General features: G+C 51.2%; 1 protein-coding gene and 1 non-coding gene across 2 annotated transcripts in view; one reads left to right on the top strand and one right to left on the bottom strand.

Annotated features, from left to right (window-relative positions):
• Positions 1 to 631: 631 nt before the first annotated feature.
• TRNAT-CGU (transfer RNA threonine (anticodon CGU)) lies at positions 632 to 703 on the top strand. The gene has a single exon. It is a non-coding gene; the product is annotated as a tRNA-Thr (tRNA).
• Positions 704 to 4,555: 3,852 nt separating this feature from the next.
• Positions 4,556 to 11,465, bottom strand: part of PARN (poly(A)-specific ribonuclease) — a 256,764-nt gene continuing 249,854 nt past the window's right edge. The window contains exons 24-25 of the transcript XR_012380436.1: positions 9,264 to 9,527; positions 4,556 to 4,761 (exon numbers count right to left, since the gene is read on the bottom strand). The gene's annotated coding sequence lies outside the window, so the exon portion shown is untranslated. The remainder of the gene's footprint in view (positions 4,762 to 9,263; positions 9,528 to 11,465) is intronic.

Genomic DNA, 11,465 nt, shown 5'->3' with positions numbered 1-11,465 from the left:
GAGGATGCGGGGCTGCAAGCTCCCAAGTGATGCTGCTGGTCCGGGACGAGGCACGCTCGCTGGGCTCAACCGCGGGGAGGTGGGGGACAGGGAGCTTTGGGGTTTTTACTTCTTTAACAACTACGCATTCATCCCACAACCCTTGCCGAGCGTGGGCTCCGCACAGGGCAGCCGTGGACCGCCCGGGGGTCGGGCTGGCAACCAGAACCGCCACTTTTCCTCCGCTTCCGGCGTGCTTCGCCCCAGAGGGGAAACTGAGGCTCCGACGCGCGCCGTCCAAGGTCTCGGACTTAGTCTGGCGGAGCTGGGATTCGAACCCTGACTCGGCGTCGCCGACAAACGTTCCGCCCGCTCCCGAGTTCCGGACACGCCTCCTTTGCCGTGGCCGTGGGGACTCCCGACCCACCGTCCCAGCGCACGCGGGAACCCCCGAAGGCCGGCCGGTCGGTCGACGGGAGTCCGCGGGGAGCGCCCGGCGCGCGCCCGCTGGAGCCCCGCCCAGCCCCGCCGGCCGCAGGGACGGGGCGGGGCCGCGCGACGGCCGGGCGGGCGCGCTCGCGCTCGTGTCCGCGGGGCGAGCTCACGGGAGCGACGCCAGGATAGAGGCTCGCGGAGCCGCCATTCCAACGCAGGCGCGGTGGCCAAGTGGTAAGGCGTCGGTCTCGTAAACCGAAGATCACGGGTTCGAACCCCGTCCGTGCCTACTGCCGGTCTTTCTTGGCTGGGAGACTTTTTAGGCTTGGGATCGCTTTTCCAGAGTGGCCCTCCGCAGAGCCCGCCTCCTGTATTCCGCAGCTAGAGCCTCGCCCCTGGGAGCCATGGGTGCAGAGCCGGCCAACTGTTTTCACCCTGTTTGACTTCAAGTTCTCTTCCCCTCCTCGCGGAGGATGAGCGTCTGGGTGGTCTGGCCTCCGCGCGTCCGCAAGCTCGGCCCGCGCGGCACTCCGCTCCCTGCAAACAGCGCCCCCTGCCGCCCCCCAGCGGGAAGTGGAGGGGCCCCCGGACACCCGTGGCCCTGGGCAAAAAAATAAAAAAAATTAAAAAACACCCCACAGCTGCTGTCACTTGACTGGAGAGCCACTAAGCTTTTTCCCTCAACATTAAAGTCCAATTTTACCCTCTCTAATGAGAGGACTGCCGTGGCCTGATGCCGGGCCCACACCCAGAGTCAGCTGCTGGCTGGCTTGCTATTTTTAAAAAGAAATCCGTTGCAGGCACTGCATTCGAGAGGAAACCCTCCCCAGAGGTGCAGCCGTTCTGACGGGAACACCTAAACCGGTGTGAGCCTCCGCGTGCCCTTCTGTGAAATGGGTCTCTGGCCAGCCGCAGGTGTTTATGAAGTCGCTGCCAGACACACTGGCCGGAGAGGCGGCCTCAGTAAACGGAGCTAGGGCCGCAGGGAACCTGTTTTCTTTGCACCACGAAAGGATGCACCACGGGGCTGCTCGAGTGCAGTATGCAGTGACCTCGACCCCAGGGAGGTGGCCTATTGTGTCATCTGAAAACCGGCTTGACCTAGCTCGTGGAAACCTGGGTCAGCCTGACATTCCTAATAGAGTCATGGAGCTCCTGGTGTACGCGTGGTGGAGCTGAACTCAGGGGCTACCTCGGTGAACCAGACAGATCCGGGCGAGCTGTCTCTGATGGAGAGAGTGGGGTTGGGGATGCGATGGGGGGGGGGGGGGGGGGGGGGGGGGGGGGGGGGGCGGCGGGGAGCCTGGCAGGAGCGGCCGGGGGTTAGACTCCCGGACTTGTCGGGCTTCATCAGCATCCCCAGGCTTGTGGAAACGCTGATCACTGGGCTCCACCTCCAGCGCTTCTGCATTCAGTAAATCCGAGATGGAGCCTGACCGTTTGCATTTGTAACTACCTCCCACCTGATGCTGATGCTGCCGGACCACACGGAGAACTGCTCTTCGAAAGACAGCCCCATTCTAAAGCCACACTCTAAACCCCGGGGCACGTGTGTGTGCATGTATACAAATGTGGAAGCTCACACACATGAAAGTAGTGAACAACAGGGCTTCTCACACTTCAACCTGGGGCGCGCAGGAAAAGGCAGGTTCTGATTCTTTAGTGGAGCCGGAGACTGCATTTCTGCGTCTTGCTGATGCTGGGGTGACTGGTCCCCGCCTTCCCTGACTGGACATAGGGTAGAAGGATCCACACCAAATTAACAGTCGTTGCCTCTCTGGGCGGGGGGGGGATGTCCAATCGGAGAGCTGTTGAAAGTCTTCCTTCATTTCTATCCTGTAAATGTTCACATTGTTTGGATTTTCTGGGAGATGATTGTATGACATGTGTAATTTTTTTGTTCTTACCAGAATCACTCCAGAACCCACAAACCCAAAGATAACCTATTAGAACACAGGCATATTAGAATGATCCAGAATTAAGACAGATAATGATTGAGTGTCCTCTTCTCTCCACTGGGGCACCCATTCATTTCTTTTTAAAGAAGTGTCACAAAAGAACACTTGGGCTCTTCCCTTTTCCCAAAATAGGGCGCCTGGGTGGCTCAGTCAGTTAAGCAACTGTCTTCGGCTCAGGTCATGATCCTGGAGCCCTGGGATCGAGTCCCACATCGGGCTCCCTGCTCAGCGGGGAGTCTGCTTCTCCCTCTGACCCTCTTCCCTCTCGTGCTGTCTCTCATTCTCTCTCAGATAAATAAATATAAATCTTAAAAAAAAATCCCAAAATATCCCTCCCCATTAAACAAACAGAAAACTACACTGCCCCCACAGGTAGGCCAGTATCTGTGGGGGGGGGGGGGGGGGGAGGTTACTTGTCCAGGGAGATTTTCCTGTCCTTCCCTCCAAAGAGTGAATCAGTGCTCCTAGGTGACATCATCCTAGGAAAGCACCCCCAACAATTTCCCCGCCTCACCCTACACAGGGTGCCAACCCCCTCGGCTGCACATGATGAATGGACTTTAGAAAAAGGCAATTTACATAAGGTACTGTGAGTACCATTCTCCACCTCCCCCCCACAAAAATTGCACAAAATATCTAAGGGTATATATTTATATGTGGAGAAGCACATGCTATTTTGTTTTTCGTTCTTAAGCCTGGAAGATTACACATAAATCTCAAAATCATCACCTCTGGTTGAAATCTGGGGATGCCACAGAGCTGTAAAAACCAGTTTGGCACAGGCTGTCGAATCAGGCACCAGTGACCAAAATCCTGAATTTGCGTCCTCTTTACACTTAAATGCGTAGCGCTGATTAGGTGTCTGAATAAGCAAAGCCATTTTATGTTGATTTAAACCACTTGTGTTCATGAATATAGAAAGCCATGTTTGGATTTCTATAATTTTTCTATGAATTTCTGAAAGTCGGCTTGAACTCCGCTGTGTTTGCTCTGTGAAGAATCGTTCTCTGGTCGGCTTTGGGTATGAAAAGGGAAAGATAAGAAGCCCCTGACGCTGGGGGTGGGAGGAGAGGTAACTGAGCCTAGATCCTCTGAGACCCTGCTGTGTGAACTGGACCACTGGGGAGAAGGTGGGTTTGCACTGAGAGCTCTGTAAGGACAGATCATGAGAGTGAGTAGTAGAAAAAAGTTTAAATAAGAATTCTGAAGCCAAAGAGGGAGCCCAGGACCCTAGCGTTAGCAAGGAAGGGCTGTTTTGTCAACAGAGGCTGCGCGGTAGTAAACTTCAACAGTGACACCAGGTGGCAGCATAGAGCAAGGGCAGGGTTAGCCTGGCTTCTCTCTGCCCTGCAACTACCAGAAACCCGTGGGAGCCATAGACCCTCCACTTAACCTCTCTGGGCCTCAGTTTCTCCAGTTCTGAAACTGGAATGACACACACTCACTTGCTTCTTGTCTGGTGGAGTCTTCCTGATGACAACATTGTAAACATCCATCAGCCAGGATGTCAAGGGTGGTCCATCCATGTCATGGCATCATGGGCAGCCGTTAAAAGGAATGACTGACTCATGGATCTGGAGATTAATTTAGTAAGAAAAGCTGTGTCCTGCTTTTGGGTTTTGTTTACAGCTTTATCAGGGTATAACTGATAAACAAAAGCACCCACACATATTGAACGTATACAACTGGATGAGTTTGGACATATGGACACGCCCTGGAAACCATCACCACATTCAAGGTAGTAGACAGACCATCACCTCCAGCCTTCCTGGGTCCCTTTGCTTTTTGTGTGTATGTGATAAGAACACTTAATGTGAGATCTGCCCTCTCAACAAATTGGTTAACGATAGTCACTCTCTTGTACAGATCTCTAGAATTCCTCCATCTTGTATAACTGTAACTCTAGTGGATGTCTTTGTAAAAAATAAATAGGCATATTTATCCACACATGTATGGATTTTTCTGTTGGTTTCTCAGAATGTGAAGAACACCCACCCCCCACGCGGATGGCTCCCTGTCATGCTCTTGACCATGAAGACCTCCAGGTGGGGTGAGTGGTGGCAGGGAATTACAGAGCCAATGACCAATTGCTTTTCTATTATTGTGACATCAGAGAGAGAAGCTGTGTTACTTTCAGATTCACTATTTTTGCAGCATAAACTTAAAATCTTAACAACAGAAAAAAAGAGAAAATGTAAAGAGTACACAGATGTCAGGGCTCTGGAGGGCACAGGTGTTCACACTGAGCTCACACCACATGGGTGAGATGCCCGGTCTGCAGGGAGAAAGCCCACTCTTGTCATCCAAACTGACTCCCTCGAAGGAGAGGCCTCAGATCGACCGCCCTGGCGCGTCTCCCATCTGGAGTGACATCATGTGCCTTGAAAACCTACATTAAAGAATGAAAAATGGCCCTCTTAATAAGAGAGTGAGTGATTTATAGTCATGCATGAGTTGAGAGCCACATTTCAAAACCAGAAGCGTATTTCAGGCATGAGTAGCACTTAAAAGAAAATATTGTGGCAGGCCCCTGGAAGCACCAGACGTTGTTTGTGTCACATCTACTTGAGTTTTGCTTCAGCAAATCACCAGGCTGGCTCACGAGGAACACTCCCTGAGACCGTGTTCCTGTCTGTGCCCCGCTCCCCCATCCTGCCCTTCTCACTCAGGTAGGCAGAGCTGATTTTTCAGTCCCTGTGGGTACAGGAGAACCCCCAAACTTGATGCCTCGCTGGATGTAAGATCTGCAACGATTCTGGAAACACACCCAGATAAGAAACCCCATCTCTTCCTTGGAGAAGTGTTGGCGGGCAGATTCTATGATATCCTGTTATACTTGCCTTCTGGTCTTTGCACTTCATGTCATCCCTTCTTCTTAAGTGGGGTGACCTGCTTCCAGCCAACAGCATCCGGCAAAGGGGATGTGATGCCTCTTCTCTGATTATGTTACATAAGATGGCCACACCCATGTGGATAGCAGACTGTCTCCTGCTGGCTGGACGAAATGAGCAGCCATGTTGGGGAGGCCCCCATGGCGAGGAATGGAAGGCATCCTCCAGCCAACAACCAGCAAGAAATTAGAGCCCTTGGTCCAATGGGCCACAAGGAACTGAATTCTGTCAGCAGCCATGTGATCTTGAAAGTGAGTCCTTCCAGTTGCTATGAGCTAAACATTTATATCACACACACACACCCCCAAGTTCATATGTCAAAGCCCTAATCCCCAGTGCGATGGTATTAGGGGGTTAGGCCTTTGGAGGCTAATCAGAAGGGGATGAGGTCATGAGGGTGAGGTGCTCAGGGTGGAATTCATGCCTTATAAAAAGAGGATGAGACACGAGCGCTCTCTCGCTCTCTCTCTCTCTCTCTCCACCATGTAAGGACAAAGAAGGCCATCCTAGCGACAAACCCAGGATCCAGGTTTGAGTTGGTTTTCTCCCACCGCTGGATCAAGTTACCCCAACCTTAGTGACTTAAAACCACCCCTACTTCTTCTCTGTCCGTATCTGTAGGTCAGAAGCCCAGGTGGCTTCCATGCTCCCTCGGGTGGTTGGCCAGATCGAGTTCCCTACACTTGTAGGACTGAGTTCTGTTCCATGGCACCTCGAGGCCTCTCTTCAGTCCTTGCACACAGTGTCCTGACATCTGCACCAAGTCCTCTGCGCATTTCAAATCTTGCTTTACCTTCTGCATCTTTCCATCTTTCTCATGCAAGCCAAAAAAAAAAAAAAAAAATGCTCTGCTTCATGCAAGCCAAAGAAAATTCTCTGCTTGGAAGGGCTCTTAGATTTGGATTGGGCCCACCTGGATAATCCAGACTCATCCTCCTTTTTAAAAGTCTATAACTTTATTTACATCTGCAAAGTCCCTTTTTCCACAAAACACAATATATTCATAGGTTCTAGGGATGAAGGTGTGGACAAATTTGGGAGACCATGGTTCTGCTTACCCCAACCCCTTGACTCACCTCTCCTCCCTCACTTGCTCATCCAGCTGGTCAGTGCCTAAACCTCTCTCCAGTCACCTCCTGTGTGTTGCTTTAGACCTTCACTGTTCCATCTCTTCTTTGATCACTGGTGCTTGGACTGGTGCAGTAGACTCCTACCTGGTATCCTTTGCTTTCCGTCTTGCCGCTCTTCCACCCTTCCACTGTCATTTGACCTCTCTCCAACAGAGCAGTGAATACGTCACTCTCATCATTCCGTCCTTCACAAGATGCCCACCTCCACCAGGATAAATCCCAACTCCTCAGCATGGCATTCCAGGCCCCAAGTGTCCCTCCTACTGTGCTCCCTCTTGCTCTTCAATGTTTTACACCAGTCTTTTGTATGCCTTCAATTCGGCTTGTGCCTTAGTCCTCTGGGCCTGCATATATGCTGTTCCCTCTACCAATAATGAATGGCCTTTCTCCATTTCTGGCTTCTGGGAAAACTCCTACTCATACCACAAAACTTTGCCTAACTATTACTAACTTAACTATTATTTTGAATCATCCCTCAACGCATTAGTTGGAGTTGCTCTTTCCTCGCCGTACTACCAGCACCTTGGCTTTATTGCTTTTCTAGCACCTACCACAGGATACTACAATTATTGGCTTACATGCCCATGCATTTCCCAAGAGACGACAGGCTGAAAGCTCAAATGCCCAGAGAAGCCAGACAGATTGTGCAAATGTGCGAAACCTTTTGGGGATAAGACAATAAGGACTCAAGGGGCCTGAGAGAAACTTGAGAGTTCACGCCAGGCTCAAAGCTACCACGTTTCCGAAAACCCCATGTAAATGAGACCTAGGAATCCTCCTCTGGCGGGCAAGCCTTGCGGACATTCATGTACACAAGGCTGTTCAGAGCGGCATTGCTGGGAAGAGCTAAATGTCCGTCCAGGAAAACAGAAATGCAAACTGTGGAAGGCTCACAGAATAAAGTTCAGCAGTTCAAAGAAATAAACTATAACTCCATCCAACTACATGGAGAAAGCTCACAAAATGTGGGGGAAAAAAAGAGGCAGGCAGAGAAAGATGATGCCATTTATACAGAGTAAACATGGTGCAAACAAAGCCCTATTTGTTTCTGGTCACACAGGTGGTAAAAGCGTAAAGACTTGCCCAACTGTGATGATGTCTATATCCAGGACAACGTTCTCTGTGGGGATCCTAGAGATGGCCAAGAGGGGTATTAGCTGAATTTGCATTTGATTTGATTTATGTATTACTTAAGCTGAGTGGTGGCGTAGGGGTGTTTGTTAATTTATTCTCTGTTGTTCAGAGTTGGCCTGAAAGACCTCGCAATTAAAGGCAAAAAAAAAAAAAAAAAGTGGCTCTCGTGTGGTCTAACCCACATCATGCCGCCTAGCACAGAGCCTGGCACAGGCAGGATGAGGAAAATACTATGTCCGTTTTACAGATTGAGGGAAAGAGAGAGAAGGTACGTTCCCCAGGTTCCAGAGGACAGACTGGCCTTGGGTTCGGGGCTGGAAGTGTGTGCGCAGAGGTAGAAATGGCCCATCCCTGGGCCTTTCCCAGAACCAGCCCTCCCCGGCTCACATTTACATGGACATTTGCACAAGGCCACAGCAGTCCGGTATCGGAACGGAATTGAACAGCCCTTTCAACGTCCCCCGTGGCCCTCTAGAAGCTACCAGAGTGGGCATTAGTGGGGAGAGGCTCCAATAATCCAACTCAACAGCTCTAAGAAGACTCCCACTGTCTCTGCAGCCGGCCCGTCTGGTAGGCCTCTGGCCTCTCCCCAGACTCTCTCTGCCCCCAACCGCCCCCAGCTGGGATGGCTCCTCTCTGACCAACTCACCACTTGTTACCTACATGATCTATTCCCTTTCTCAGACTCTCTGTCCCTTCCTAATGTATCTCCACGATGTCCAGGTTCCTTTTGACTGGTCCCCTCACCCATTACCCTGACGGGCAGATCAAGACCTTGCCCACAAGGCTAACAGTCTTTGGGGACCGGCTGTGGGTATTCAAAAGATTCTACTTTCTTTCCAGTGACAGCCACTCCCACAGACCTGAGCCAGCAACTCTCCACTCTTCCCACATCCCTTGTCCAGGATACGTAGGGTGACCCACCGTCTGGTTTGCCTGGGACTGTCCCAGGCTTTTTTTTTTTTTTTTTTTTAAGATTTTATTTATTTTTTGACAGACACACAGCAAGAGAGGGAACACAAGCAGGGGGAGTGGAAGAGGGAGAAGCAGGCTTCCCGCGGAGCAGGGAGCCCGATGCGGGGCTCGATCCCAGGACCCCGGGATCATGACCTGAACCAAAGGCAGACGCTTAACGACTGAGCCACCCAGGCGCCCTGGGACTGTCCCAGGCTTATCACTGAAAGTCCAATGACCCAGAAAACCCCTCCGTCCTGGCAAACCAGGATGATGGGTCATTCTACCTATCCTTTCTTCCAAAAGAAGCCAGACATCTCAGGGACTCTCTTAAGAGACTTGGAGACAGGCTACCACCACTAGGAATGACCACCAGCCTCTGACCAGCATGAGGCCCCAAACCCCAAGGACATCTCGCAGTCAGTGTCACCCAGGGATTGCTGCATCCTCAAGGCGCAGGTGGAGACCCAGGCCCTGGTTGGGACCATGTGGCCCCAGGCAGCACTGAAAGTTACACATTGCATTCTCCAGGGGTAGACACTGGGAAGTTTCTATAATCCAGGCCATGAAGGTTGGGGCTGGCCACTCTGCATTGCAAGAAGAAAGAATTTTAAGTCAAGGGGTCAAAACTCAAATACCTACATGACCAGGCAGATGACCTAAGTGAATCCAGCCAGGCAGGAACTATGCCCTTAGTACTTTGGGTACTTTTTTCTACAAGGAACAGGGGCTGCCCTGTCTCAAACTGCCTTTAAAAATAAGGAAATTTATTAGGCATTTACCAGGATGTCTAGAGGGACGGTGGGTTTCTCAAGTGAATGTTTGAGCAGCTCCAACAGGCCACTAGAGACACAGGTTCCTTCCACCTCTCTTCTCTGCCATCAGCATGTTGGCTTCACCCCCAAGTCTGGCCCAAAATGGTTGCTGTGGTTCCAGGGATCACAACCAAATTCACCATCTCTCATTGGTTGGGATGGTGTCACATGGTTATTCTCCAACCAATGACTGGTGGTTTCCCCTGAGCCAAAGAGCTGAGCTGGAGAGGGCTGTGGAAGGACAATAAGAAGAGAATTTCCATCACCAATTTGAGGAAGGATCTGGGAGAGCCACTTGAAACAGAGACACTGTTTCATACGTCCATTAGCTTCCTCTCCCTCCTGGTCTCTGAGCCAGGCACCACATTTCACAGCCCCTTTGGGTCCTTATTGGGCCTCATGACGGGTGCTCACCCATGTGAGACACTTCCTAGCTGATGCGGTTAAAAGCTGGTTTGCTTTCCCTGTAAACCACTCCCGCCCCCAGCTCATGGAGAAAGAATGAAGCCCTGGAAGATGTCAGAGTACCAGTTGTGCTCTCCAGGTCATGGCATCAGGACCCCACTGGGCTCCGTGCTCAGTGCAGAGCCTGCTTGGGACTCTTTCTCCCTCTTGCTCTGCCCCTCCACCACCAATCCCCACCCCTGCACTCTCTCTCTCAAATGTATAAATAAAATCTTTAAAATATATATATTAAAACTTTTTTTTAAAGATGCCAGAGCCACAAAATAAAAGGCACCTGGGTTTCTAAATAACTTGTGGGTCCCCCTGCTCCCCACTTCTTGGGCTGTGATCCAAACAAGAAATCAAACTGTACTGTGGTGAGCCGATGAAAGTGTGGGATTGTTTGTTACAGCAGCTAGCCTTCCCTGACTCATATTCTCTTATATGCTGTTCCGCTCCAACCAACTGTTGCCCTGTGGGAATGCGGGCCCACCGTTGCCAAATCTTTTGATCATCTGATTTTTTGTTTAAGAGAAGCCAGAAATCTGGATTTTTTTAAATATGAAATTTCCTGATTTAAAAATGTTGGCAACCAAATCAAATTTATTATTATTATTTTAAATGGTCTGCGGGCCAAATGAAACACATCTGTGGGCTCCACTTGGCCTGGGGCCTGCCAGTTGCAACCTCTGGTCAAAACACTTCAAAGCCAACAGTATTGATTTTTAAGTTGGTACTGGTCTGAGCGGCGGCGCTATGTCCACAGTCATGTGGGTTCCAGAGAGGTCTGTGCAGAAGGAGACGCCGTTCGAGTCCTTCATGTCTACCTGGACTGCGTATGGAACATTCTTCCAGTTTCCTGACACAGCTTGGCCACCCTGCTGAAATTCCAAGACGTTGACTTTGCGATTCTAGGCGACCCGGTCGCACTGAACCAGGCTGACCTACCCACCCAGTCCCTGGTGCCACTTCCACTTTGGTGTCCACGACTCAGAGAGAAGGGAGAACCCCTCGCACCTTTGAATCCATCCCTAGCGTCCAGGGGCATGGCTGGTTCCCCACTCCCATTTAACAGGGATGGACCATTGCTACGATTTATTGAGTACTTAGTATGCGCTTTGTGCAAATCATGCCGTTTCATCCTCTTATAAATTGTTGCCAGTGGGGATGCTGAAATTCGGGACAGCCAAGGACTTGTCCAAGGTCACAGCCTGATTGATCTCTGGCTTCTCTTTCCACTGCAAAGCCTTTCTTAACCGGCCTGTGTCATGATGCCCCTAGCAGGCGAGGGTCTGGTCCCCAGCAGACCAGGAAGCACAGACCCCTCGGTCTCACCAAATGGCAGTTTATCTTTCTGTCTAGCCGGGGCCTGGAGTTCTCGGCCTCCTGGGAGCCACCACATCTTCACAGATGGGACACCACTGCAGTCCCAGCACCCACCCCCACCCAGGCTTCTCTTCCAGTACTTTTCCTTCTTTCTTTTATTCATTTTCTAATGAAACTTGATTTCGCCCTGCCATGTGCCAGACAGGGCAGGGTACCAGGAGTCCAGGCTTTTCCCAGAGGCTCCTTCTGCCCAGGGTGGCCACTTTGCACTTCTCGCCTGGGCCTTGGCATCTTTTCCTGGCCAGAAACCTGGGTGCGGGTGGCGCCCCTTCCTGGGAGAAGGCCAGAGTGGGCCTCTGGGACTTCTAGCCAAAGAGTGGGGTGTTTTCCGGAGTCTAG

This window comes from Callorhinus ursinus, unplaced genomic scaffold (assembly GCF_003265705.2).
Source record: "Callorhinus ursinus isolate GAN/ISIS: 27379988/994484 unplaced genomic scaffold, GSC_fseal_2.0 scaffold13, whole genome shotgun sequence".
NCBI classification, from domain to species: Eukaryota; Metazoa; Chordata; class Mammalia; order Carnivora; family Otariidae; genus Callorhinus; species Callorhinus ursinus.
This window is presented reverse-complemented; position numbering and strand designations above follow the sequence as displayed.